Below are 23,205 nucleotides of genomic sequence, written 5' to 3'. Positions count from 1 at the left end.
CAAATGCTTTCCTTTTCTTATTGTCCTCAACTCCTCTGACTGCCGAAGCACTGTTTCTAGAGCAAACTTGTGTGGTTGACCCTTCCTCCCCTTAGAAAGAGTTCTTTCCCAGGAGCCTCCAGGACTCCTCACACAATTCAGGCCCCCCCACCCCGGGCCAGCTGCCAGTGGGCCAGGCCGCATGGACTCGTTTGCATTGCTGGGAGGGACACCTGATCCATGCACCTTTAATAGCCAGAATTAATTTCTCACACATTCTTGTGTTGGCTGGCATCATCTCACCATTTTCAGATATCTTGGTCTTGTCTTAAATATGTTGGTTTTGTTAGAGTCTGACAAAGAAATAGTACAATGGCAAAAAAAATTTTTATAACTCTCATTTTAATTACTCCCAGACCATTTTTTTGCACAACTGGCTGGCTGGCTGACTGATTCAATGTAAATGGCCAGAAGGGTGGGGCCGTTTATAACCATAGAAACAAATACAGGACTTTTACCCTAAGCTATGCTGAGTGGATAAACAAACATTGGGACCAGACAGCTGATACTGTCCTACAGTCTTTGTGACTGTTTCTGTAGAGACCCCCAGACAGAGCTCCAAAGTCCTCATCCAGCTAGCAGATTGGCTCCTTTGTTAGACCATCATATTATTTGGATTTTTTTTTAATGTTTTATAGACCATATTAAATAGATGGGCTAATGTCAAAATCAATTATTTTTATAACTCAGTGTTGAGAAATGAAACATTATTTATTATAGTAACTATGAAACAGATGTTGTAATATATGTCCTAATTCAATAAAAAAAAAATCTGTTAAGACAGCCATTTTATGATTTTCCTAAAAATACTTCGTTGAATGTGATGTGTCTGGTCCCAAACAAAAATTCATGAAAAGCATCTCAGTATGTTTCACAAGTATTTAGCAGATATGAAAGACTTAGATCTGAAAGAGAAATGGGAAAATAAGGCATTAGTTCGAGGGGAAACCTTGAAATCCCCTCTGTGAGCAGATGTTGGGGAAAGACAAAGAGACCCTGGTCTGCACCATCTTGGGGAGCACAGGAATCAGCCATGTGTCAGGTGAGGCACCCGGAGGAGGCAGAACTCCGTGCGCCTGCCGGACACCCCTCCGTATCACCGGAGATCTGGAGATCTGGCCAGAACAGAGGGTTGGCGAAAAACGCCTGCTCAGAGAGATTGTCAGCGTGGCTTTTGTCATGAGGAGTGAAATAATAGATTAGGCATGAAAGCCAGTCATTTCTTTTCTTTTCTTATATTGAAGTAGTCAGTTTACAATGTTGTGTCAATTTCTACTGTATAGCATAATGTTTCAGTCAAATATATACATACATATATTCCTTTTCATATTCTTTTTCATTATCGGTTACTATAACATATTGAATATAGTTCCCTGTGCTATACAGAAGAAACTTGTGTATCTATTTCACATATAGTAGTTAGTATCTGCATATCTCTAACTCCCAGTTTATCCCTTCCTACCCACTTCCCCGGCTGGTAACCATAGGTTTGTTTTCTATGTCTGTGAGTCTGTTTCTGTTATGGAAATAAGTTCATTTGTGTCTTTTTTTTTCTTTAGATTCCACATATAAGTAATATCATTAGTATTTTTCTTTCTCTTTCTGGCTCACTTCACCTAGAATGACATTCTCCAGGTCGATCCGTGTTGCTGCAAATAGCATTATTTTATTCTTTTTTATGACTGAGTAGTATTCCATTGTATAAATATACCACTTCTTCTTTATCCAGTCATCTGTTGATGGACATTTAGGTTGTTTCCATGTCTTGGCTATTGTAAATAGTGCTTCTGTGAACATTGGGGTTCACATATCTTTTCGAATTAAAGTTCCCTTTGAATATACGCCCAGGAGCAGGATTGCTGGGTCATATGATAAGTCTATTTTCAGCCTTTTGAGGAATCTCCATACTGTTTTCCACAGTGGCTGCACCAAACTGCATTCCCACCAACAATGTAGGAGGGTTCTCTTTTATCCACAGTCTCTCCAGCATTTGTCATTTGTGGACTTTTGAATGATGGCCATTCTGACTGGTGTGAGGTGATACCTCCTTGTAGTTTTGGTTTGCATTCCTCTGATAATTAGTGATATTGACCATTTTTTCCTGTGCCTATTGGCCATTTGTATGTCTTCACTGGAGAATTGCTTGTTTAGGTCTTCTGCCCATTTTTAGATTAGGTTGTTTGTTTGTTTTTTAAATTAAGTTTTATGAGCTGTTTATATATTCTATGAATTAAGCCCCTGTCAGTCTCATCTTTGGCAAATATTTTCTCCCATTCAGTAGGTTGTCTTTTTGTTTTGCTTATGCAAAAGCTTGTGCAAAAGCTTGTAAGTTTAGTTAGGTCCCATTAGTTAATTTTTGCTTTTATTTCTATTGCATAGGTGACTACCCTAGGAGAACATTGCTGAGATTTGTGTCAGATAATGTTTTGCCTATGTTTTTTATGTCACTTTGTTGCTTTCTCTTCTCTGAAATTGTCTTCACTTAGCCATTAGCTTCAGCAAGGTGGATCTTTGGCAGTTAAGGCTTGTAGAATGCCCATTTTGTGTTTCAAAAATCATCATAATCTCATTGAGATTTAAGAAACGTCACTTTGTTTCCACCTGAGTGGAAGAAAGAGAATATAATTGTGTTCCAAACGGAATATGCCAATATCTTAAGCAGGAGCTACTCTCCCTGAAAAAAAGAAGTTTACAGAAATGTGTACAAATAGCCAAAAGTTTCTAAAGTCTTCTTTTTTGCTATTACACCTTTAACCTTCTTGTTTAATTACAGATGATTCAATCTTATTTTACAATATCTATTTCTGAAAAGTTGTATATGTATGTAGACATATTTAATAAGGAGGAATCTATAAAAGATTACAAATTCATCATTATACTTGGCCATTTATTTAGAGCTTATCTTTGATGATATATTTACAACATTTCATATCTCTGATCTTTGACCAACTTGAATTCAATAAACTTTAATTGAAGATTAGTATTTTCTGGTTTGGATTACGTAATAATCATTTTCTTTGTTTCAGTGTTATGAGGTATATCAGACTCTGCTTCTTATTACTAGTAGCAATGTTTTTACAGAACTGTAATGGAAACATTATAAAATATATGTATATATTTAATAATACAAACTGCTTTGGGAATAAATAAAGTGATGATGCCAAAATTTAATTGTTATCTGGCAGGCAGCTAAAATAAGGACTTGAAATGCTGGGTCATTAGCTGGTGCTCTAAAGTCTGAATCTGGCATGCAAAAATCAGTTGTGGAGTCAACATTTACTTCTTTAAAGTGCTGATATTTTGAAATTAACGTTGCCAAGTCTGGGGAATGCCTGAATGTTTAGGGAACCCATCTCTTGCATTTTTATCTATCCTTTAAAAATCGCTGTTCATACGGATGAGAAAATAATATGGTTGACTCAGTAGGCTGCACAACTAGAGGAATTCCATTTCATAAAGACATTCTGCTATATACATAGTAGTATTAAGGCACTTAATCTTTAATTATGCAAGCCTGTGTTTTCTATTTTCGTTTAGCAATATGATGTTCCTCTTAATTAAATCCCTAGTTAGAAGATTGAATTGCTGTATATGCTACATGCCTTTCCAATTTCTACTCCCCTCCTTTTAAAGTTCAAATATTTATTGAGCTCCTACTTCTCTAGACACTGTGTAAATAGATAATTAGACCATAACCAACAACACTCTGGCCCTTCCTTAAGGCGCTTCCCTAGGTTACCAATTTCAAAGATTTTGAATGCCATACATATGCTGAATAGAAAACTCATGTTGAATCAATTTAGTCTTTGATGATTCAGAAGATACTTTCAGATCTTTCAGTCATCAAGGTCATATTATGAGCATCATTTATCATGCTATAATCAAAGCCTTGACATTCTTGTTAATTGCTTTCAATCTGGTAGTCTGCAGTTAAGAGTGTATTGCTTGTTGCACATAGCATTTCATAGCTGAGAATATCAGAGCACAATGAACGTTTGAAAACTTCCACGAGCTGTTAAGGGAAAAAGAAAGATAGCCTTCTTCTGGTATAAACAGGAAACAGTGTCTTTTACCATTTATTCAACAGAATTTGTTGAATGCTTACTGTACAAAGCTGCATACCCCGTTGTTAAGTGACCCCCTTGCTTCCACAGAAGCCAACATAGTTGTTTGTCTTATACCAGCATCCTGTCTTTTATTAGAGAAGCTGCTCTAAGAATAGAAAGTTAACATTGATGGAACTCCTGTTGTGTCCAGGCATCATTGTATAATCTTACAAAAATTAACCCAGATCCTTATAACAGCATTGCAAAGTAGATTTTTATCATTCTTCTTCATAGAAACAAATTCAGAGAGGTTATGCCAAGCTTCCTTCAAGTCTCTCTAATATTGAGTGACAGAGTCAGAAAACCCAGGCTGGTTTGATTCTAAGAACTTGTTTCCAAATTTTAAAAAATGAATGGATTGTCTCATTTAGATTCGGCTCCACTTCAAGAAGTGCCTTTTTTTTTTTTTCCAGCAAGGTTGTAAGTCATAGAAGTAATGTTGAGTGGGTAGGGCTCAGAGGACGGAGGGCTTCCCTTGAAAGACTCTGTGGATGTGGGAAGTTAGTCTGGCCAAGAAATGAAATCTGAGAAGGATCATAGAAGGGAAATGAGGTGGTATACCTGGTAACAGTGAATTCCTTCCTCTGGGCAGCATGAATGTACCAGAGAGGAGTAAGCCGGAGGGTAACTGCCTCTTGATCTGGTAGCTTCCCCAAAGTCAGAACATGAAAAGACACCAAAGGTGAGCCTCGGGCTGACGCAGAGTAAAGACTGGTTAAACTGAAGAGGAGCCGAGAGAGAAACTAAGTTCTAACCATAGATAGATGTTTTTGCTGATTCATACTAATTTTTTTTTCCTCAGGAGCATGGAAATTTGTTTATTACCATGTTTATAAGTTACAGGATAAAGGAAAAATTTTTTTAATATGGTGTTTTGGGTTAATTGAACTTTTAATCCGACTTTATGGAAAGGATGCTTGCTCCACTTCCTGATATTCCCAGGAGTACTAGGAAAGGGGCAGGAAAACAAGCCACCTCGCAGTCCTCCCGAGCCACACTCATCACATGTTACTAAGAAGTGTGTACGACTAGTTAATAATTTAGTGCGCATTACTAAGGAGTGTTCACTGAATATAAATTGAACTATACATTATTAATACATATTTTCTAATTACTAATTTACTGCAGATTACTAATAGATTTACATCTGAGATGTCCTCTGGGATCTAATGCTCCTTGGAGATTCTAGTAAACTTGGTTTAAAATGCTGATTTCAAGGCTTACGAGGATCCAGAGCATCACTGCCTTGAATCCTGGGTACTATCTACAAATTCTTGAGAATTTTTTTTTTCCAGACCTTTTTTGTTTCCACACCTGGGTCGGCGAAGTGTATAATCTTGTGCAGAGAATTAAAACTTGCACAGTTTTTGTAGACTTGACTAAAATCAAGGACTACTATCTTCAGGGACATCTTTGTGGTAATTAAATATGTAAATAATGAGTCTATAACAATGTATGTCTAAAGTTACAACAATGAATCAGAGGCTAAAAAAGATTCAGTGCATAAGGTACGTATGTGAAGTAATGATGAATAGGAAGAGAATTTTAGCATAACCATGGGACAGAAGGAGGAGAAATTATAAATCTTGATTCAGAATCTTAGCTGGATAATTTGTATGCTAGTACATATGACTGGCAATGCAGACCTATCTATAGAAATTTAAGGAAATACAGGAAAAAGCTTGGGTGGGAAGGCTGTATAAATCAGAGATAAATATATACCAAGGAAGCAGAAAAGGCCTACAGTTAGAAAATATCTTTATTAATCTGCTCCCACAAGAAAGTTGACAAGGCAAGATAGGAAATAAAGAAAGAAATACCCAAGATAGGATAATTCATAACTGCATTGTATGGGGTCACACATAATTCAATGCTTGCTTTAGAATCTATAGGAGATTATTTTATGACATAGAACATGAAGACCCAAAAAGCAGACACGTTTTCAAAAATTATGTTGGAAGGCAGAAAGGAGAGCAATGTTTTGGAAAATAACCAGAATTAATGAATTTCAGGATTCTGAGCAAAGGAAGGTTAAAAGTCAGTGAATCAATAAGATCATAGTTCATTTCATATATTTGTCATCATTTCTTTGCTTGTTCTTTCATTGTTTTGATTGATGTTCAGAGCCCCTGTTCAAGGCATTTTTGAAGATACTTGCTTTTCTAGTTAAATACATATCGTAGTAGACCCACTATTTACATATTTAGTTACCACAAAGATGTTCCCAAAGACAGTATTCCTTGATTGTAGTGAAGTCTACAAAGCTTGTGCGAGTTTTAATTCTCTGCACAACATTATACACTTTGCCCACCCAGGTTTGGAAACAGAAAAGATCTTGAAAAAAAAAAAGTTCTCAAGAATTTGTAGATATAAGCACCATAGTGGATGGTTTGAAGTCCTGAAATGGGAAGAGAGGCTGAGAATTTTCTAAATTTGAGGGGCAACTTCATTTATTATATATATATTTTTAAGTTAAATACAGTAAAGTTAATGAATCTCAAGTGACAATTTAATAAATTTATACATATATTCTCCAAGCTGAAGAACTTCATTTATTGTAGTGCAATTCTATTGGAAATAAATTCAGTCTTTTGCTTCTAATTTGCCTGCACTTTTCAAAGATATTTTCTCTAGGTATTAAATCGTGGGTTGGTATCCTTATTCCTTCAGCTCTTCAAACACGTCATTCCATTGTTCCCTGCATCCATGGGTTTTGCTGAGAAGTCATCTTTAATTCTTGTTGTTGTCCCTCTGAAAGTGCTGCATCTCCTTTTTCCAGCTACTTTTTTTTATCTTTACCTTTTGTTTTCAGCAGTTTGACTATCATGTGCCTGAGTGTGATTTTCTTTGTATTTATCTGGTTGGGATTCTTGAACTTGTAGGTCAATTATTGACCATTATCTCTTCAAATAATGCTTCTGCCCTGTTCTCTTTCTCCTCTTCTGAAATTCAAATTACACGTACATCAGATTCTTTTACTATATCCTACATGTCTCTTATACTCTGTTTTATCATTTGCTATCCTTTTTCTCTTTGACCTTCAGTTTGAATGTTCTTTTATTGGCCATTTCTTGCTGTGTCTTGACTGCTCTTAAGTTCATCCATTAAGCTTCTAATTTCAGAATAAGCATACTTCGAGATATTGTGGGTTTGGTTCCAGACCACCGCAATAAAGCAAATATCACAACAAAGCAAGTCATGTGAACTTTTTAGTTTCACAGTGCATATAAAAGTAATGTTTACATTGTACTATAGTCTGTTAAGTGTGCACTAGCATTATGTCTGAAAAAACAGCACATACTTTAATTAAAAAATAATGCTGTTGGAAAAATGGTGCCAAGAGACTTGCTCAATGCAGGGTTGCTGCAAACCTTCAAATTGTGAAAAAATAATGTATGAATCACAGTAAAGCAAAGTACAATAAAACAAGGTATGCCTTGTTTTCAATTCTGGAAGATCCATCTGATTTTATAGATTCCAGTTCTCTCCTACAATTATTATTCTTTTCAACCATTTTGTCTGTTTTTTCCCTATATTTCCTTTAATGTATTTATTATAATTCCTTTGGGTCTTGTCTGCTAATTCCAACATTTGAATCATCTGTAAGTCTGTTCTTGTTAACTATTATCAGTCATGATCACTGTGTCATGCTTCTTCACATGTCCTGTTTTTTGTTTTTCAAATCTAATGCCAGACTTCATATATAAAGTAACTTCGGAGATTAAAGTTTAGATTCTTTTCTCCACCTAGAAAGGTTTTCCCATTCTAGATCCAACCAGAAAGTGAGTTGAAATGGTTTTTAGCTTTAATTAAACTCAGTCTTCCTCTGGCCTCAGATGTCTTGGGAAGGAACCTTTCCAACTTTTGACCAAGAGCATGGCAGGTCCCTGTATCATCTCCCCACCCCAAAAACTGAGCATCAGCCTGCTATCTTGCAGTTTTGAGCTATGTTCTCCAGCTTTCTGGTCCCTTACCTGACAAATATTTTAACTATTTCAAGGAGAAGACCATCCCTGTGTTTGATGAAGACCCTTATTACTTTGTACTACATTGTCTCCCACATATTGCTAGCCAAACAGGGATTAATTACACTGTGCCTTTTACAAGCTCTGTAACTTCCCACAGAGGTTTGGAGTCAGCAGATGACCTGACTGGGCTCTAAAGGGCTTGCTACTCTCTGGTTTAGTTCACTCAGTCCATTTTACACCACATCTTTCCAAAGTCTTGAATTATATACACATATACATAAAATTATATACTATAAAAATTATATTAAATGATGTATAAAAATTATATCTGTAAAAATGACACGCACAATTGATTTCCATGGTAGTTCTGTGATATAAAGTCACTACTACAAACACTGAATTAGCAAATACTGAATTGTCACCCCTAGGGGAAATAGAGGATTAGGTTATTCAGTATGTACTGTTAACTCATTAACATTGAACTCACAGCCAACAGCACTATAACTCATGCCTGAGTGAAGCTTATCTAACACAGGTATTTTCTCCATAAGGCACACAGCCTTCTTATACTGAGGAACACTAGACAGCACTTCAGCACTACAGGGTGGGGGAGAGGGGACATTTTAAATACAAAAATCACCCACAAAAAACACATAAATATTTTTAAAATGTCACTAAACAGATTATGAAAAGGATGCTTGTTTACCGTATGAGCTGAAACAAGACAAGAGTGTTGCCTTATTTGACCTCAGGTGGGACCATGCATGTTGGGTGACAAATTTTTTGCCACTCTGTGCATGTGCCTGTTACAGATGACCACCGTGAGCTTTGACTCTAGCATTAAAAATAAATTTTAGTACATAGGTGAATTCTCAAATAAGAAATGTGCAAATAATGAGGGCCGATTTATATTTACATGAATATAATGTATATATTTTAATGTATATAAAATATGCAAAATATTTAAAATTACATTTATATATAAATATAAATTTTTGTATGTTATGTGGGTTTTGAAATATATATGTGTGTATATATATGTGATTGTTTTTGCAAATTATCTGCCTTTCTTAGCTGGTACAATGGGAGTGGTGTTCTGTTGCTTTCTTTTCCATCCCACTTAGAAACAGAAGCCCTCAATCATCATTTTAAAATACTTCTAAAATTTCCTGATAGTATTATTTTGTGCTAAAAACATTTATTGCTAAAGCCCTTAGGAACTAAGGAATTGCAAGATTTAGATTTGGACACCGTCAGATAACAAGTTATGATACTTTGAATTATTCCTTCCGTTTATAAGCATCACCTCATCTGTCCAGTCCCATTCTGACTCAGGTAAGTTTTGTCTTTTCACTGGTGCACATTTAGGAAAAACTGGTGATATCTCCCTATCTGTTGGTAGACAATTATTAAAATGGAAAATGTCAGTGTGACTCTTTCTGTAATTTGTAAGACCGTTCCATGGTGGTTGTTGAGGAATTTCTTATAAAATGCTGCTCTCTAAACCAGATTATAAATCATTCCTGGTTGAGACACCCCTCTTGCTGTGGGAGCAAAATGAATGTCCTCACATCTGTTTACTGATGAGAACGGAGAGCAGGCTTCTGGGCAGATGGGACATGTATGGAAGAGAGGACAATCTGGGAGCACAGATGGGGGACCTGGGGTAGGCGGATCGAGGAGCTGGAGAAGAGACTTTCAATGCTTTGTGAGTCAGTCTCCGTCTCTGCTCTCCCTCCCTCCTCTATGCCGTCTGTGTGGGTTTTCAGAGGAGCATGGGAATGGGAGTGAAGCTAGGGGAAACAGAGACCCTACTGCACGAGCTGCAGTTAAGTGAATAACCACCGTCCTCCCTGGGACAAGGTACCAGAGCTTGTGCCTCTTGAGGACAGAGCTGCAAAGGGCCCCAGGCAGAGGGGATCTCAGTGAAGAGTTAATTACAGGGTCTAAGGACAAGGTCTAAGGACAAAGAGTTTTTCTTTTTTCCCTAGTGACATTATAAGTGGCCTTGTGAGAAGGTCTTCCCAGGGACAGGCCTACTGGACTGAGTCACCACAAACAAGCTCTAGTAGTAATGCTTTTTGAGCAAGTTTCCTATTAATAAATTCCCTTTATTCAGCCCTCTATTAAGGTGTAAAGAGATAGATGGTCCAATGGGCCCTGTTTTTCCTTTTTCCTATTCAGGATCACTGAGTAGGAACTCATTCCAGTAAAGAGTTAACCATACTCCCTCTCCCTACGTAAAGTGACCTGGGAGTGCTTTGACCAGGTATGTCTCCTCTGCCATGAAAAAGGCATCTGCTGCCCCCCTGGAACTCTGGCCTAGATTGTTCCCTTCGAAGTGTCCATGTAAGGCCGAGCAGACAGGAGACGGGAATCATTTCAAGATGATGAGATGGCTGTGAGCCCACAGCTAGGGGGAAAAAGATTTTCCCTTAATCAGATGAAAAGCAATAACATTCTATCATAATATATATAATGTTTACAAACACTGTAAATTAATATATATGTGTGTGTACATATATATCTGTGTTTGTGTGTGTGTATGATTTCTGAGGGCAAAGCACACAGGGCCTCTTTAGATATGCCTCATTCATTTCCTGGAACTTGCAGTCAGGTCACCCACAGGAAGAAAATAAAAGTCTATAGATAAAACCCAAAGGGTGCTGCTATTTTGTGCTTTCTGGGTATCGGTAGGATGAAAATTCTACACTTTAACTTAGAAATGTTGCAGTAGTTCTGAAAGCACAGTGAACCCATAATATGGTAGTTCAGGCATTGGGGGTTCTGAAGTATTCAGTGTCTCAAAAGAAGTGAAAACAGGTATCCACACAAAAACTTGTATATGAATGTTCATAGCAACATTACTCAAAATAGCCAGAGAGTAAAAGCAACATAATGCCGATCAACTGATGAATGGATAAACAGATGTGGTGTGTCCATATAATGGAGCATTATTCAGCCATAAAAGGGAATGGACTGCTGATTCATGCTGCAACATGAATGAACTTTGAAAATGTTATGCTAAGTGAAAGATGCTAGCCACAAAAGGCCGTATATTGTATAACTCCATTTATATGAAATGTCCAGAATAGACAGGCCTATAGGTAAAGGAAATAGATTAATGGTTGCCAGGAGCTGGGGTTGATGTACGGAGTGACTGCTAATGGTTACAAAGCTTCTTTTGGAGTGGTGAAAATGCTCCAAAATTGACTGTGTTAATGGTTACACAACTCTGTGAATATACTAAAAACCACTGAATTTTATAATTTTACTTGGTAAATTGTATGGTATATGCAAAAAAGAGATAACAAAACCAAACAAATTAGAAATATCCCATATGCCCAAGAATGAATGATGGCAAGGAATGGAATTTGGGAATCTTAAATTTAGGAAAGACTTTAGAGCAATCTACTTTGACCTCCCATACATCTGAATGCTGCTGAAGAAGATTACAGGCTTGTATTGACTGATGCTCCAAGTTTCGCTCTTGTTTTGAGTCCTTAAATTGATCATCTATCAATTATTCTACCTTCCTTTCACACTATCCACAATTATGCTAACCCTTTGTGTCAGTCTCCACAAAATACCCACATGACCTTCATCCGCCCACTCTGAGCCATTCATCTCTTACTTCACTGAAGGATGTGTTGTCAACAGCCATATTTATCATACTGACTAGTCCTTACTCTCTCCCTTTCCCCACGCATTTCCTCTCATCTCTGTGAGAGCATCCCTTCTGTTCAAGATCAAAGGCCGCTCTCTTGGGCTCCTACCTCCTCCAGTCTCCTGCCACTCCCCATCTCCTCACATCCCTGCCACCTTATGTTCTAGACCTTTTAAACCATTTGGTGTTCTGATGAGCCATGCTGTTCCTACCCCCATGCCTTTGGCATATACAGCCACCTCCTCTTTATCCTGAATGTCCTCATTATGAACCACCACATACTGAACAGCAAGGGCCGCAAAAAAAACCCTCTGCTTACTCCTCAAATGTGCTCAGGCATCACTCTCTCCCTACAATTTCTAGTTCCATTTTTAGTCTCTTTCCACCTGTACCACAGCGTCAGTTTTTCTCTCTCTCCTAGTTAGAATCTGGCACACGTTCCTTTGATGGCACGTGTTACACCAAATTGTCATTATTGGTTTGTTTTCTTGGCGGACTTCTTAAACTGAGCTCTTTGAGGGAGGAAGCGGTTCTCCTTCCTCTCTGTGCCTCTCAGCGTCTTCATGAAACCTGCTTGTCGAAACAGTCACAGGAATCTTCATTACCTCACCTAATTGATGGTTATTTAGTCCTAAGCTGAATGTTTTCAGTTACAGGACACCCACTCCTTTGTGAGGCAGCCCATTCCATGTTTGGAACATTGTAGTCATTAGGAAAGTCTTCCTCATATTGAGCCCCAGTAGTCTTCCCTTTAATGTTCACTTATTGATTCTGGTTCTCCCTTAAGAACATAGTTCAAGCTGTTTCCTCTTTGACACAGTAACTCTATTAAATGTTGCCAATCACTTTCAAATGCATTTCTTCTCTGGTCACACACAGAGTAAAGGCATTTGTCTACTTCAGGCGAAATATCCCCACTTCCTTAAGGGATTCTTCAGTTAATCTCCCGTGAATCTCCTATGTTCCTTCTGTGAGATACTTTGGTCAATTTCCTTATTGAAATGCCTTCCGGGACTGCTCGTGGTTCTTGGAAGTGGTCCGAGACAGAAGGCAGTGGGGCTATGAGTTGTTGAATCAGGACTTCGTTCCTGTTCACACATGCAGCCTAGGTCTTCTTGTGAACCATGTCACACTGTTGTAGTGAACTAAAACTTCCAGGCTTTTGTGGATGATTCGTGACATGATCCATTTACCCTTACAGTGCCAACTTCACTGTTGAAGAATCCACCTGGAGTGTTTATGTGGCCAAGTGAGATGAGTGAAGATACCGTTAGAGCACTGGGTTCCTGAGTTAGAGGTTGGACAGGAACAACTCAGAGGAGAAGGCAGAAGTGGAGAAGGAGCATGGGGAGGGGGATGCCAGTGCTTCTGCAACCACTTTATCCATTCACTAAAGCCTCATCCTGCAGTACATTTTTTCTGTAGGCAGGGATGATGGCCCTGTGACTCATCCCTGTGTCCCTGCTACTAGGACAGTGCCTGGCACATAATGGGCATTTTGTAAGCATTTGTGTATGAGTGGATGAAATCCTGGACTGTCTCATGTACAGGTCATAGAAATACTGAAGCTTGGAAATACATTACTCACGATGGGGAAAAAGAATCCATTTATAAGTATGCAGTGTGGTAGGTGTGTGTGCATTGAAAAGCAGAGGTGTTCAGTTACTGCAGTGATTTTCATATGATGCTCTGAGGACAGATCCTTAGGGATTGGGTCTCAGGCTCCCATCCTGCCATGGACCAAGAACAGTTCTACTTTTAGCTGTTTTGTATACTGGGTTTTCACACAAGTTTTCTTTCAAATACATGGCTTCTTGGCTAAAAATCATGTTACTAAGTTTTGGTGTTAAATCAAGAAGAGATTAAGATTTAGGTTCAAATGACAGTGACAGATCACAGTGCCCATCTCCACCACATCTGACTGTACAGGTATCTGGCTCCTGCCAGTACACTTCTAGGTCTGCTGTCCTGGTCCCCCTGCCAAGGGAACCAGAGGTAAAGCATTTTTTTCATGAGCTTTACTGGGAGACTTCTGGGCAGACACTGGCTAGCTGAGATCCTCTTCTAGAAAGACAAGGCCTTACCTCCATAGAGAGTTCTCACTCCTCAGGCTCAGGTAATAGCTGCTGCCATGCAGATGTTCCCAGACTACTCCCCAGCCTTGCTCTGCTTTGCCTATATTACTGGTTTCCTTGCCTAAATCTCTTTCTCAAACTCACTTCCTCACTACCTGCGTCAAGAGTGGGAAATCATTTTAAGATGTTGAAATGATTGTAAACCTATCACCTTAACCAGGTGAAAAAACATGGGGGTAAAGTAGAACACATTGATGCAATATGCTTCTACGAGACTTCGCACGTGAAGTGAGTGAATAAAAGCTCCCTCCCTCCCTCGTGGAGCAAAGGCGGCACAGGTGCAGCCCCCGCGAGCAGACCTGAAAGAGCGTGTGTTACACCAATGCCGTCTTCCGCCGTATCCCTTGGAGACAGTTTTGCTCTTTCTAACGTGGGTCCTCGTTGGAGAAGACAGAGAATGAGAACGGTAGGGCTCTCTTGGTATCTCAGTGGGTAAGTTAGCCTGAAGTCCAGCGCCTCTGTAAGGAGGAGGAAAAAAAATGCATCTTCCAGATGTACCAGAACCCCTTTATTTAGGGAAAGTCTTAAATTCCTGACTTTCAGGCCTCCCCAAAGGATCACAGACTTGAAAGAAGACTTTTAAAGATACTAATTCCTTTTTGAGTTTTGCCCCACAGCAGCAAGTCTGTGACAGACACTGTTTTGCTCCAAGTCACAGCTCCACCTACTCAAACGAAAATTCGCTTGAACACATCTCAGGCCCAAATGACCCACACATACAAAACATGAGCTGCAAATGGCACCAGGGTAAATACTGAATGTTTTCATAGTCTTTGTCCAATATAAACACTTGAAAAATCCCAGAGGTTTTAGTTTCCTGAAGTAAAGAAAAATCATATTTCCAGCTGTCATTGGAAAATATCACACAAAATCCCACATTTTTATCTTCCCCAATATTTCTACAATTACTAGATACTTAAAGGACTATTTTCATTTGTTTTTATGTTGGTGAGCTGTTCATACAGAAAGCAATTACGTCAGGAGTCCTAAGGTATTAACACAGATCACATAAAGCTGCAGAGGAGGCTTCCTTACTTTACTCTCCTGGTTTTCGGGTGAAGTAAGAGTCTGATATAATTGCCCATGTGGTCAGTAAACGTGCCAAAGCCCAATCTTTTGTCTTCACTACTGAAAATGTTTCCTAAACACATGCTGATCAGCATATGCTGACTTTCAGAAATATTAACTGCAAAATTGGCAGCAGACTTCAGCATTTGCAAAAATCCATATGTTCATTAAATTATTCTATTTGTGTGTGTGTGTGTGTGTGTGTGTATCTGTATTTGAAAACAATTTCTGTATCTTTTCTTCTCAAGACCTTTGGGCTCCTTTAGAATTTTAATTGAAGGAAAGTAAACCAATGTCTTTGCTGAAATTCATGTTCGTAAGTCCAGATTTTAGAACATTTCCTGAGGTTTTCAAGAGCGATACTTGTTGAGATTTAAAATATTCTCATAGTTCAGCAGTTTTGCCCAATTTGGAAAACACACAAACACTTTAATACATTGTTGTCTTTTAATGGCTAGAACAGCATGTATATTTTAGTAGCTATAATCCAGACAGTCTTTCAGGACTTGGCACTAGGAAGTCATAGAACTGGATGAGACCTGGAGAGGTGATCTAGTCCCAGTGTTCACCTTCAGGTCCTTCAGAATGACCTCAAGGAAATAAAAAAGCACTCTATTTTTAAAGCTCTCCTCTGGAGGTATTTCTCATTGACAACAATTTGTTTTACATTTAGTAACCCTTATTGCCAGAGAATGATAGCTAGCTAGGGAGATAGATACATAGGTAGGTAGGTAGGTAGGTAGGAAGGTAGGTAGGTAGAAAGATAGATAGATAGATAGGGATTAGATTAGTAGGTAGGGAGAGAGAGAGGGAGATAGAAAGGGTTTTTTTCTTCTTCCAGATTTCTTCACACAGGTTAGTTAATCCCCCCCCCCCCCCCCCCCCCCCGCAGAGAGTGTGATGCTGCCACTTCTGTTTTATGGACGGAGACGCTGAGACACAGGAGTTAAGTGGCTGCCGCCAGCCTCATTAGAGATATGAGTCACAGCTGGGAGTGAGAACACAGAGCCACAGCCTTCATTCCTGAGCCATTTCCTCAACTCTACATTCTTTAATTCATCAAAAAGGAAAAAGCAAAAACAACCACATTTGTGTGACCAAACAGCGGCAATCAGCATGTGCACGAGCCAGTGGCTACTGCAGGAAGCCTTCAGTCACCTACAGAGCAGCGTCTGTCTGTGCTGTGCAGATAACAAGCTTTCATCCCCCTCATGTCTTAATTTCACCAAAGGAAAATGATGGGCAATTAGCGAGAAAAAGGATACACTCTACATTGCTTTAACTCCAAATGTGAACAAGTGAAACTCAGCTACTACCAAAAAGCAAATTCCTTGTTGATTTGCAACAAGCAGTTCACATGAAGCTGGCTGGCTCTGTCGCTATTGTTCTCCTATCGGTACCGCTGGACAGCTTTAATTAATACCAGAAACAGCACAGGAAACATCCTTTAATTATTCCTCTTTGGTTTAGAGAAAATATAGCTTACTAAAAACAAAGTAAACTGCAAGCCTTTGAACTCGAGCATTATCTTTGTCCTTTGGCTTGCTCGGGTTCTGTGTTATCAGACATGATAATTTGTTTTCAGTGATACCCTTGATGAAATTAATTGAGTTTCAGACTAGCATACATTTCCTTTTGCTGATACTTTCACTCTTGGCAAGGTCTTATCTGGGCAGTTAGTCCTGTTCTCGTCTGGTTCTGTCTGCTGAGATTCAATAGCTGCAGGGTTGTTGTTGTTTTAAACAAAGATATTTACTTTCGTTATTAATGTAATATTCAGTTCACTTCCCCTTTTTATCTTCCCATAATGCATGGACCAACTCCCTTTTTTTGATGGAGATGACAGTTTTGGACTTCATTGCTGTTCCCTTAGAAACACCCTACCAGACCTTTCCAAATATATCATCATCAGAAGAGGGAAAGCCATTTTAGACACTCCTATCTGTACACTTGGCTTGAATTCAATTGATAGCTAACTTCTAGGTCCTAAACATTTACTTTTTTCCAACTGCATTAATTTCTTTTTTTCAAACATCAAAGTAATAATGCTTATTGGAAAATAACTTGAAAATAAGGTCTTCCCCATCTATGCCCTGATATCCCCAGTTTCAGATAATGCTGTGCATTGAATATCTTCTGTACAGCTTTTGCACATAAAAGCATATTACCATATATAAAACAGATTAGATAGATGATCGGCTTTATCCTAATTCATCATACTGTATTTATTGTTCTGCAATTAGCTTTTTTCATATATCAATTTGTCTTGGATATCTTCCCAAATGTGTGTTTTATTTAATTAGTGCCTTATTGGTAGAGATTAAGTTCTTCCCAGTATTTTTGCTGTTACAAAACAGTGTGAGTTTGTTTGGAGTGAGAAGTAGGATGTTAATCCAACTTTAATATCTCAAAATAGTATATTTATTGAATAATCCATATTTCCATTTTCAACCCCATGATGATTTGAAAAGGAATCTCTAAAATTTAATAAATTATACATACATTTCTTCAAAGAAGTTATCGTTTGAACCACCAACTGTTGTTTACTGTTAAGTTGTGGTGGTCCCGTGGCTTATACATGAGCTACTGTAATGACTATAATAACTGCTGTGGGAATCTGTTATTTTTAGTGCCCAGCACCTTGGAACAATATTTTGACAGTTTGCTATTTCCCACATTGTGAATCCTGCTTGCCCAAGGCAGATCTCTTATAATTTCCAGACTCCTTTTTAGATGGGAGTAGACACAAAACCTAGATTGCATCAATCGCATTTGCAACACAAGAGTTGAAGGTAGAAGGGAGCAACGAGAGTCAGAAGCCCCACAACCAGGAGTTTGAACACTAGGCACATTTGTTGGCAGTAGCACCTGGAATTTCCCCAGGGGAATGTGGTGAGCCTCAGGCAGCAGGAGCAGTGGTCCTGACTCTGTCCTCTGCAACTACATTGTTCCCGTGTCTCTGACCCTCCTGGAGTTTCTGTGAGTTGCCTGAGAGTTCTGCAAATCTCTCTGGCTTCAGTTGCTGTTCTGAATAAACTGGTAAATATTAGGGGAAATGATTGCATAGGAAACACTCAAGAAAATGAAAATCTGGGATTAGTTACCTAAACTTGTTAAATATGTATCATGTATAGACTTATATCATATATACATTATTATCATACATGTACATCATATATCATATATATAATTTCATACACACACACACACACACACACACACACACACATACATACGGGAATGCCCAGATTCCTATGTGACAGTTATCCAGGTCAAGGAGTAGAACTTTACAAGTACCCAGAAGCACCCATCTCTGTGCTTGTATCTCTTCCCCAAAGATGGTCCATCTCCTGACCTCCAGTAACAAAGATAGGTTAGCCTTTTTAAGCTTTATATAAATGAACTCATATGCTATGCATTCTATCATGATTAGCTTCTTTTTCTTACCTTATATTAATGAGATTCATCATGTTGTATTAGGTCACATTCATGGTCATTGCTATATGGTATTCCTTTGTGTGAATACACAAATACATCACAATTTTTTTCTGTCCAGTATACCATTGATGGATGCTTGTGTTGTTTTCAATGTTTGACTGTTATGAATAATGCTGCTATGAGCATTTTTGTACATGTCTTTTGTACTTACTTCTTTTGAATATATATATATATATAAAGAAGTGGTTGCTAGGGCATAGAGTATGTTTGCATCAGCATTATGAGATAAGACTTAAAAGTTTTCCAAAGTGGGCATACCAATTTATATTTTTACCAGAAGTGTATAAAGTTCTAGTAGTGCCATGTTTTTTTCTGACATTTACCGAGCACCAGTCTTTTAAAGTTGTCAGTCTTTATATTTTAATCATTCTGATGGGTGTGCAGTAAAAACTCATTGTGGTTTTAATTTGTATTTCTCCATTGTCTAATGAGGTTGAGCATCTTACACTGACTGGATATTTGTATATCCTCTTTTCTGAAATATCCAAGTTTCTTGCCCATTTTATTCTCTCTTTGTCTTTCTTTTTCTTACTGATTAGTGGGATGCAAAACTTTTGTTGTTATATTTGATGCAAATTTCTTTTACTACTCTGGATTGCATCGGTACTTTTTGATGAACAGGATTTCTTAATTTTAATGTAATCCAATTTGCAGTTGTATTTTAAGGAAGTGAGGATTTGATTGATAAGACAAGGTGGGACACTGGTGGTCTAGGGCAAGCAGGGTCCATGATGTTGAAAATTTTGAAGGCCATGTGGAATACAAGGTCTGTAGGGTGGAATGGCTCCTTTCTAATCAGAAAGAAATAGCTCAAGATTTTAAATCTTTGACTAAAATCTCTGTCAAAAAGTCAGAAGCTTTCTGTACTGCCCTAAGAGAGTCTGTTTTCACTTGTATTCACAGGGCTGGTCTAGCCATAAATTGGGCATCATCTGATCCTGTGAGTTATACTGAAGATTGAATTCAAAGAATTCATATGAGTTCAGAACCAGAAAAAGTTATGGAATTGATTGGGAAGGAATTAGGCCCTGAGAGTTGAAATTGGGATGTTTGAGAGGATTTAAATGATTTAATTAAGTCACCCAAACCCTTAAACACGTAAGTCCCGCTGAGACTGTCTTGCTAGCAAAAGCAGCCCCAGATATTATGTCCTTTGCTTAAAAGCCTATAACAAACTCACCTAAGGTAGTTACTTTGCAAAGGGAGGCAGGCCAGTTTTCCTCATGGCTCACTTCTACTTTCATTGCATCAGACCTACATCTAGACTCGGATATGCAACAAACCCAGGAGAAGAAAGATTATGCACGAAAATAATTTCATGTGTTCTTCTAAAATGAGACTTACCTTGTTAATCCATAGGGCATGGCTTCTTTCAACCTGGAGCCTCAGCTTGAAATCCTTTCAGAGTTTTCCACTGTATTAAGAATAAAGACTCAGAGCCTTGGCAGCCCTATGAAGAAGCCTTGTGTGGTCCAGCCTCTGCCAATATCCGCAGGCTCAATTTGTACCACTCCTGTCATTGGTCTATTACCTCTAGCTACACTGTCCTTCACACATACCCTTTCCCCCAGCTCCCCTGGAGCCCCTCGTACCACCTGGCAAATTGTGCTCTTCTTTCAAATGTCGGTGTCAGGTTCCTTAGAGATATGTTCTCAATGAACCAAGTACCTTTCCTTCACAGCATTTATTTTGGTATGCAGTTAAACTCTGGCTTTTTGGGGGGTGATTATTTGATTAATGTTTTTCACAAGAGATTTTAAGTTTTATTGGAGAGCAGAGACGTTTGTTGTTGCTCATCATCGTATCTTCAGCACTTAGCATGCTGCCTAGGGACAGGGTGGACACTCAAAGAGATGTTTATTGCTTGAATGAATAAAGGAACAAATCTCTGCTTATCCTTGAGGATGAAAATAATGACTACTTCACAGGCCCTTTGCCAGGTCTGAGGGTACTGACAGCACATTGAAAAGTGGGCAAAGAAAGAGGAACCCGTGAAGAAGACTATAGGGTCATCAGAGGAAGAACAAGAGAAAGAAAAAAAAAAGGAGTGATGGAAGCCTGTAAGAGAATGTGTCAAGAAGTATAGTGGAGGCAATAGTGTAAAAAAAAATATAAGTAACCCAAGTGTTACTTGGAAGGTGGTCAGTGGACTTGTAGGGGAGGTACAGAGAGAAGGTGTATGCTTTCATAGAAATGTATAGCCTTGGTGTTAGGATCTCTATGCTGAATATTTATTTGGATTTGGATAAAAAGGAAAAGTCACACAAATGATAGCATTGTGAAAGCACACAAAGCTACCCAAAAAGGTGGACAGTATTGACTATGTTTTTACACTAACTTCAAAACTGTCAGAGTTAGAATAGAGCAGAGAGGAGGACTTCTGCAGCCAGACACCTACTCTCCGTCCTGTTTAGCTGCAGGAAGAGCAAGAACATTCTTGATGCATCTTGTAAACAGTTTTATTTTTAGAAAGTAGAGTATAGAATGAGTGGAATTATCATGCAATTTCGGACTATGTCAGAATTTTTCAGTATGAAATTATAAGTGGATCCAGTTTGAAGGGAAAAGTAAAGTACTGATTCTGACTCTGTTGCCCAAAGGGATCCTATAATTAGTTCCAATTTTGAAAGAACAAGTTTTAATAATATTTTAAAAGGCTTATGCTTTATAATAAAAGTCACATAATTATCTTATTTTATCCCCATCGTAATTCCATGACATAGAAATTAGCTCCCCCATTTAAAAGGAAATTCAAAATCAGGGTGATGAAGTAAGTTGATCACAGAGCTTTCAGGGGTGGCATTTCTAAGAAGCAGCAGATGGAAGAGTACACGTGGGAATAATCTACACGAGTGAGAGATGTGTACTCAAGGTCAAGAGATTACAATGAATAGTTTCACTAACAATAATCAAATATTAATGCTCATTTTATAGCTTCTTCAAGGACAGTTGTTAAGTCGTTTCCTGATAAACCATGAGATCCAAATATAATTATTCAGCACTGAAATTTTCAGCATCTTTTGTGTTAGTTGCTAATCTTTTGCATGTCTTCAATGAACTGATGCTGACACTAGTTGAATACAATAAAAACCACAAGTTTAGTATTGTCAGTAGATTCACCCATTTGTAAGGCAAAGTATAATTCTGCAGACAATATATTAACCTAGTCTCCATGTTTACAATGAAATCATTAATATCACGTGCTGTCAGATTATTGGAAAATGGCAGTGCAGTGCTTCCTTTTCCTAACTTTTCATGCAGCAGACAGTCAACAAGGTGAACTCTACAAAGCTTTGTTAGTGTCTCAGCTATTGCACACACTCTTTCGGCTAATGCAACATAATAACTTAGTCTTTATAATTTTAGTGACTTTTTCATTTCTAGTTGGAAAGCTGTAGCAATTATTTTTTGACTTTTAATGAGGCTATCATGTCTTTTTAAACTATCAAGTCCCCCTCCCCCCTTTTTTGAACTCATAATGATGCTGCAACTTAACTGGCACCATAATACTATTCGAAAACATTCTGTTGCTGGAGACAAAATAAAGCAAATTATTAATGTCTATAAAGACAGCTTTCATCATATTTCACAGTTGCACTCGGAGTAGATTCCTCCCTTCTGTGAATCAAGAGAGCTTTATGTGTCAATTTCATCTTTTTCAATATCTTGAGAATACATGGCAAAACCATCAGTTGAGAAAGTGAGTCTTTAATTTCCCTTATTTAATTAAATAATCTATCACTAAATATAAATTTATTTATAAAATGATACCTTTCATTTAAAAATAAAATACTAAACAATTGTAAAATAACAGTTACATATCAGATTTCTAAATTTAGAAAAGTTTCACAAGCAATTCAAAAGTATTACTACCAACCAAAATAACTAAATTTACTTACTCTTGATGTATTTCCACATATGAGGAAAACTTGAGGATTTCAAAACAGTGATCTACTGGATGATAGTGGAGTTACAAAGTTTATAGCAGGTAAAACGAAAGAAACTAAGTTAACCTCTGAAAATGCACATATGAATACCTTGAACCCTTTACTTTAAGAAATTCTAGAAAACACAAGAATATACACACATACATTCCACTGTTGTCAGAGTGATCACAGCATCATACCATGCGGACTCTGAAAAGCTCTCCTGTGAGCTCACAAGAAGATGAGAGTGGGGAAGAAAAAGCAGAAACATCTTAGTGGTTTTATGCAAACAGTTTTGATCTTGCTAAACTTTGGAAGGGTCTTGGAGGCCCAGACCATATTTTGAGAACTGCTTAAACTCTAGATCACTGAGCATCACATTAATTTTGGCAAAATAATTTTGGCAAAAGAATACCTTAGGTCCCCTAACGTTCCTTCTAGTGACTTTCAGTAAAGGCATCTACCCTCAGAAGGTGATTTTGTGAAGAATTGAAGAAGTAATCTTTTGCCTAGTGTGTCTTAGGAGAGAATTTGGAATTGTCAGAATGGTGTTTGAAAAGATGACCCATTAAATTGTCTTCCAGGAATATCACTTTTTTTCTTCACGGCTTGGGTAGGAGCTGATCATCAGTACATTGTGGGGAGCATATGGCATACGGGGATCACCTGCTCTTAGATAAGGCCAGATCCTGAGGCTTTGTAATCCAGATTACAGTGGTATGCCTGTCCAGACACCTGTGGCACAGGGTTCTCTTGGTGTCTGTCAGTCAAAGGGATCACTAAATATTCTACCTGGGC

General features: G+C 38.1%; 2 long non-coding RNA genes across 6 annotated transcripts in view; one reads left to right on the top strand and one right to left on the bottom strand.

The window, feature by feature from the left end:
- The window catches only part of LOC116280972 (uncharacterized), a 382,863-nt gene that overhangs the window by 114,995 nt on the left and 244,663 nt on the right, over nucleotides 1-23,205 (top strand). The window lies entirely within an intron of this gene.
- On the bottom strand, nucleotides 732-22,549 carry LOC140696933 (uncharacterized). The gene is made up of 3 exons (XR_012073626.1): nucleotides 22,381-22,549; nucleotides 14,215-14,373; nucleotides 732-944 (listed from the first exon to the last, which is right to left on the bottom strand). It is a non-coding gene; the product is annotated as an uncharacterized lncRNA (long non-coding RNA).

This window comes from Vicugna pacos, chromosome 6 (assembly GCF_048564905.1).
Source record: "Vicugna pacos chromosome 6, VicPac4, whole genome shotgun sequence".
Taxonomy (NCBI): domain Eukaryota; kingdom Metazoa; phylum Chordata; class Mammalia; order Artiodactyla; family Camelidae; genus Vicugna; species Vicugna pacos.
The sequence above is the reverse complement of the archived record's forward strand: the minus strand, read 5'-3'. Positions and strand labels throughout refer to the sequence as shown.